General features: G+C 40.4%; 1 non-coding gene across 1 annotated transcript; it reads right to left on the minus strand.

The window, feature by feature from the left end:
• Positions 1–3,916: 3,916 nt before the first annotated feature.
• On the minus strand, positions 3,917–4,022 carry LOC128052942 (U6 spliceosomal RNA). The gene has a single exon (XR_008199892.1). It is a non-coding gene; the product is annotated as a U6 spliceosomal RNA (small nuclear RNA).
• Between the last annotated feature and the right edge of the window lie 3,260 nt (positions 4,023–7,282).

Raw genomic sequence — 7,282 nt, forward strand, 5'->3', positions numbered from 1 at the left:
TGTTCAGGGTTCCTGGAAGGATTGTTGAAGAGATGTGTTTAAATCACTCAACAGATAATAAATACTCATTGTATGCCTCCTCTTCCTTGACATAATATTTCAGAGAAAAAGGGAATTGATTGTTTTAAAGGAGGTGATAAGAAGACATAAGAAGGCTAAGACATTCATCTCTCCTTGACATGTTCACAACTAAATATTTTTGAATGAATTATTGAAAAAGTGGGACTCTCAAACTTGATGTGTGCTTACTTGACATTCTTCAACATTTCTACCAAAACTAACCACTCAATAAAATTCGAATTGTGAAGAGTTCATGCATCCTGAGAACCAAGGAATTACAACATTCTAAATAGATAAGGGTCTACAGAAACAGTCCAGTACATTTCCATTTTTTCTCTCCTCATTCTACAGGGGTCTTTGCTACTTTATGCCTGTTAAATATTGCTGGACCCATCAGAATAGCTGAAATTTAAAAAAAAAAAAAAAAAACACCACATGGACGAATATGTAGAGTAACTTGGTACAATAAGAAGGATAATTCAGGAGAGGTTAATGAAGAGATGATTTATGAAGGCATGATCGTGATCAGGGAAATCAACAAGAGATTGTGTAGCACACGAGACGAGCAATAGTGGGAGCTACTAGCACCCTTAGCCTGATGGCAAGAGTCAAGGGAACAGTGTTATTAGAGTCTAGAGAGAGCAGCCTGTGGTTGTGGTTCATGAGCTCTGAAAGTGGTGGTGGGCTCTGGATGAGCAGAAGAATAAAATGCCAGTCTCAGTCATCTCTCTCCCTTCAATCCCTCACCTGTTCCTCCTAGAGGCCAAATCCACCTGAACATCAGTGGGCAGGGGACCTCACTGATCTATCATGGAGAGGTCTGCCTTTCAGGTCAGAGAGCAGATGGGAAAGCAAAGCCTTCTAAGTATCATAATCAAGAGAAAATAGAGGCTTGAGGAGGAACGGTGATGTGGCTGGCCCACGTGAAGTCTCCTTAGCAGTTACTTTGTGGCAAGCACTATTTCACATGCGTTTCCTTGCATTAATTAGCTGTGGGGACCTACATGGAAAGGAAATCCAAAAAAGAGGGGATATATGTATTTGTATAGCTGCTTCACTTTGCTGTATAGGAGAAGCTAACACAGCATTGTAAAGCAACTATACCCTAACAAAAATTGAAATTAAAAAAAGACATTCTCTCTGATTCATTTTAAATAACGACTATTTCATGGAAAAAATCCAACAAGGCACTGTGAGTCTTGAGGGTATTCTTTAAATAGCTCAAAAAACAATTATTTATAGAAACTGACTACCAGCACAAGCATTTCATATCCTTTCTGGATATGTGAACAAGATTGCTTTAGGGGTTAAACAACATGTTTCATAGGGTGCTCACAAAAAACACTGCCAACAATAAGATGCCTTAAAAACATGTATATATGCTGCTTAGCAATCCACACTAAGACCTTCCTTCTCTCTTTCTCTCTCTCTATTGCTGACTTGGAAGTTCAGAGTCTTTGAAAAATGTTCTTAATGATACTTAATATGTTATTTTTGCTCCTTGTATAAAAATAAACTAAAATAAATTTCTTTGGGAACCAAAAAATAAGTTATCTCATTGAATTCTTACACCACTGCTATGAACACTCTTAAAACTACCAAGTGAAACTGAAATAGTCCCTATTAAGCTGTTCTTGATTGGGTTATATAAAATACCAGAAGCATTTAATCAGAGTTGACAAAATGTTGACAGAGGGGGGAGAAACTGCAACAGTGTGGAAGGTGAAACCTCAGACTCCAAAGCCTGTAGTCTACCAGAGGTCTGGGCATTTGTCACTTAAAGGAGCCATGGCTGAAGAATAATTGCTCCACATAGACGTCTGTGTCCTAATCCCCGAGTCATGTGAACGTGTTAGATTACGTGTCAAAGGAGGCTTTGTAGATGTGATCGAGGTTACATATATTAAGATAGGAAGATTATCCTGATTTATCCAGGCTGGTCTTAATGACATGAGCTCTTAAAAGCAGAGAACATTTTCCAGGTAGAAGCAGAGGAGCTGTGGTAGAAGGGGAAGTGAGGGTGATTGCCAGTACAAGTATAATCCCCAACAGCCAGCTTCTGTGATGAACAGGGCAGGTATGAGGGCTGAAAAGAGGTCCTGAAGAACTCATAGTGGCCTCCAGCTAACAGCCACGAAGGAAATAGGGACTTTAGTTCTACAACCTTATGGACCATGGACTCTGCCAACAACCTAAATGAATTCTTCCTTGGAGCCTCCTGTTAAGAGCCCAAGACAGCTGGCAGGTTGATTTCAGCACTGTGAGACTGAAGACAGAGGAACAGCTGAGTGAACCCAGGTTTCTGGCCTAGAAAACAGTGAGATAATAAATATGTGTTGTTTTACTTCACTGTGTGTGGTACTTTTTTGTTTTGTTTTGTTTTTCTTTTTTAATGGCAGCAATATAAAGCTAACACAAGTATGCATATAACTTGGTTTGGAACCCCAGAAGCTCTGAGCTCTGTGGAGACATTCCTGTCCAAGCTCCTCATACTAAAGGAATCTTAACTTCTACTTGCCTCTTAAATATTGTTGTACCCCACCAGAATAGCCCAAATTGAAAAAAAAAAAAAAAAAAAAAGAATTGACAACACCATATGGCTGAGCATGTAGAGCAACTGGAATTGTCATACAATGTTCATGGAAATGTAAAATGGTATGACCGCTTTGGAAATACTTGTTGCTATAGAACTAAACATATAACAATACTATCCACCAGTAATCCTAATTGTAGGCATTGGCCTAAGAAAATAAAATCATATGCCCAAAAAATACCTTTTACATGAATATTCAAAGAAGATGTAGTCAAAATAGCCCCAAACTAGGAATAGCCCAAGTTTATATCAATAGGAGGATGGAGGAGAAAAAAAAAAAAAAAAAACAACACTGTGATAACTTCATAATACAGAATATGACATGAAATGTTCAGAATAGGCAAATCCATAGAGATATAAAGTAGAATAATGATTGCCAGAGGCTGGGAAGAAAAGATTAAAAGATGCTTACTCTTTGGAAGGAAAGTTATGATCAACCTAGACAGCATATTGAAAAGCAGAGACATTACTTTGTCAACAAAGGTCCATCTAGTCAAGGCTATGGTTTTTCCAGTGGTCATGTATGGATGTGAGAGTTGGATTATAAAGAAAGCTGAGCGCTGAAGAATTGATGCTTTTGAACTGTGGTGTTGGAGAAGACTCTTGAGAGTCCCTTGGACTGCAAGGAGATCCAACCAGTCCATCCTAAAGCAGATCAGTCCTGGGTGTTCATTGGAAGGACTGATGCTGAAGCTGAAACTCCAATACTTTGGCCACCTCATGCGAAGAGCTAACTCATTTGAAAAGACTCTGATGCTGGGAAAGATTGAGGGCAGGAGGAGAAGGGGATGACAGAGGATGAGATGGCTAGATGGCATCACCGACTCAATGGACATGGGTTTGGGTGAACTCCGGGAGTTGGTGATGGATAGGGAAGCCTGGCGTGCTGCAGTTCATGGTGTCGCAGAGTCGGATATGGCTGAGCGACTGAACTGGAACTGGAACTGGGACGAAAAGAAGGGTTGAGGAGTAACTGCCAATGTGTATGGGGTTTCTCTTGGTGGTGATGAAATTTTCTGGAATTAGATAGTGGTAATGGTTACACAACCTTGTGAATATACTAACAACCACTAATCTGTATACTTTAAAGGGGTAAATTTATCTCAGATTCTTAAAAAAAAAAACCATAAAAGAGAAAGAACAAATTACAGACTCATACTATAGGAATTTTTTTTAATTTACTTTTTTATTGAAGGATAATTGCTTTACAGAACTTTGTTGTTTTCTGTCAAACCTCAACATGAGTCAGCCATAGGTATACACATGAATATGGAATGGTTCACAAATTTGCATGTCATCCTTGTGTAGGGACATGCTAATCTTCTCTGTGTCATTCCAGTTTCTGTATATGTGCTGCTGAAGTGAGCTCTCCAGGAATCTTCATTACTATATGCCTCTTAACTATGTGATGACACAGATGAATCTCAAAAACTTAGTGCAAAAGAAGCTTCACACAAAAGAGTAAATGATTTCTAATCTCACTGATGTGAAGGACTAGAAGAAGCAAAATTAAACTATGGCAAAACCAATTAGGAAAAATAGTTGCAGTTAGGATGATAGGAGTGAAGACTGTGGAGTGGGATGAAAAAGTTTTGGTGTGATGGTACTGTTTTATATCTTGATAGATGTTTGGATCACAAAGGTATATGCATTCGTCAAACCTCATCAAATAGTAACTTAGGATTTGTGTATCCACTGCATGTAAATTTCATCCCACAAAAAATAAACCAATACTGAACTTCAGTAAAGGCTATGTAGGCATAAAAAACAATATTGTATTGTCAGATAAACAGAGGGATGGATAAAGCAAGCATATAGGAAGATGCTAATTGTAGAATCAAGAATTCTGTTTGAAATGTTCATAGTAATCAGTTGGCCAAAAAGTTTGTTTGGGTTTTCCATACCATCTTACAGAAAACTGAAATGAACATTTTGGCCAATCCAATAAAATGACAGAAAAATACTGCTTTCTCTTTTCTTGAATATTTATAATGAAAGGTGCTGTTGTTTAGTCACTAAGTCATGTCTGACTCTTTGCAAACCCATGGACTGTAGCCCACAAGGCTCCTCTGTCCATGGGGTTTCCCAGGCAAGAATACTGGAGTGGGTTACCATTTCCTTCTCCAGGGGATCTTCCTGACCCAGGGGTCAAACCTGCATCTGCTGCACTGGCAGGAGATTTCTTCATGGCTGAGCCGCCAGGAGAGCCCCATAATGAAGGATATTCATCTCATAATATCGTCCAAATGATTGCTCAACAGCTCTTGATGTCAGAATCATCTTCCAGACAGTAAGATCTTGCTTTAATTCCATCCAGCAGCCCTTGTTTCATCTTCTGGGATCCTTCTAGATAAAGTCTACTCCCAAAACTCTTTAGAAGGCTGCCTGGGGTAGCATAAGAACCTGAATTATGGAGGGTTCATGACCTGCTTCTGTCCCTACTACATCACTGCTCTAAGTGTAGTTCTCCAACCAGCCACCAAGGCATCACTTGATAGTCTGTTAGAAATGCAGAATCCTGGGCCTTGTCTCAGCACTACTGAATCAGAATCTGCAATTTAACAAGATCCTTGAATCCTCTGAGTGCAAGTCAAAGTTTAAAGAATAAGCTGGAGCAATAAAGCAAAAATATAAATGTGCTTGTACCAGGGTAGTAGCATTAGGGAGAGTGAATTCAACAGAATAAAGACACATTGAGAAGCAATAACTTAAAGAAATAGTAGAGTGAGAGTGAGGGGGATGGGTTAGAGAGAAACTGGACCCGAGTATTCTTAGTGTCTGCTGTTTGGCTGACAGGGACACAATGCCAGGCTTACAGGAATATGTCTGTCCTTAGCTGCTTCACCTCTCGAGCTTTACTTTGATATGCTCTCCAAAGAGTTTTGCTTTGATATCCTCTCCAAAGCTTCCCTGGTGGCTCAGATGGTAAAGAATCCACCTGCAATGCAGGAGACCTGGGTTCAGTCCCTGAGGGGGGAAGATCCCCTGGAGGAGGACATGGCAACCCACTCCAGTATTCTTGCCTGGAGAATCCCCATGGACAGAGGAGCCTGGTGAGCTACAATCCGTGGGGTCACAAAGAGTCAGACAGGACTGAGTAACTATGCACACACCAAATATAAAACCTCCTTCTTCCAGTCTGATGCTTCTGTGCACAAAACTCTTGAAAACCTTCTTTGCAAGGTTTTGCCCTCATTTTGCTCATCCAAAAGCACTTTCAAAGTGAGTAATATGGCTTTCCTTCCATTTCCTGCCTCCTCCTTCCAATTATGTAAACACACCACCAGTGTTTTAAGCATTAAAAAGGAAAACATGATATAGATCAATTCATCAATATTTCTAAATGAGGCTTTTTCATGATAGAATGTCTACCCAGGGACTAGGGCTCTGCCTTCTTAATACTGATAACCTTGGTTACTGGGACTTCCTGGAGGGTCTTTTGTTTTGATGCTGTTTTAATGAACACACAAACACTGTTTTCCAACTCAGAACAAATGCCCAGAAACACCTCCCCTCCTCACCCTTCAGGAATCCTTTCCTGATTTTGCAACTTGTTTTAACTCTAATGGTCCTTGCTGGTGGTGAATGTTCCCTCTGAGCATGCTGGGAGCTCACCTAATTGGGTCTGCCTCATTGTGACCTGAAATAGCATTGACCTAGGGCTGACTCCCTGGCTATCTCATCCTTCAAGATTCAGCTCCAATAGCACAAATGACACATGCTTAGTGACGCCCGCTCTAACTTTCCTACCTGCCTCTCAATGTGGCTCAGGCAGTTCGCAACCTCTTGGATTATGTACATCCTTCTGTTCTAATTACAGGGGGAAGAAATAGATATATTAACTAACAGCTGCCATAAAATCCTCCTGGGGTGGGAAATGTTTGTCTATCAAAGTACCTTGATTAACTCCTTGTAGAGGAAGGTGAGACCCTGAGGACACGGTTAGAAAAAGTCAGGAAGTAAAAGAGATTCGTAAATTGCTCAGTAATGGGAAATCAGTGAGGCTGAGGAGTAGAAGAGAGCAGAGAAGTGAGGGGAAAACAGCAATATGGCAAAAGATTAGAGGCTGAATGCTGAGCACCTGTGGAGCTGGAAGGCTGCACTCTGGTCATCCGATTACCATAACTGAGAGCACAATGGTTATCTCCACCTCTCCCTGGAGGAGAAGGAGTGCAGGAAATAAAGAACGGAAAGTCTTTATGGAAAACGTGCTATGGACGTGGAGATACATTGCTAAGCACAATATCTCACTTATTCAAAAATAACGAATTCTAACACAGTCCATGACCTGGGGAATAGACCATGAAAGGCATGTAACTGACATAAAAGTGTAAATAGCAGTCCTCAATAATAAGGCATAGCTGTCATTGACAGAGCTTGCACAAGGCATCAGACACTTGACTGAATGTCTCTCCTCATACACCATAGTGTGCAATACATGAAAATATCACATACACAGTTCCCGTTTTTCTCATAAGGAAGCTAAATCTTGGAAGGCTAAATGAATGCCAAAGTGCTCTGCGTTTGACTGTGATGGACCTTGCTCTCATTCCCAAAAGCTCATTCTTCACCAGACACATCTTCTGCAAGATAACCCAAAGTGCCTATTAAACTATCTCTCCATCTTTT

This window comes from Budorcas taxicolor, chromosome 8 (genome assembly GCF_023091745.1).
Source record: "Budorcas taxicolor isolate Tak-1 chromosome 8, Takin1.1, whole genome shotgun sequence".
In the NCBI taxonomy this organism is placed as follows: domain Eukaryota; kingdom Metazoa; phylum Chordata; class Mammalia; order Artiodactyla; family Bovidae; genus Budorcas; species Budorcas taxicolor.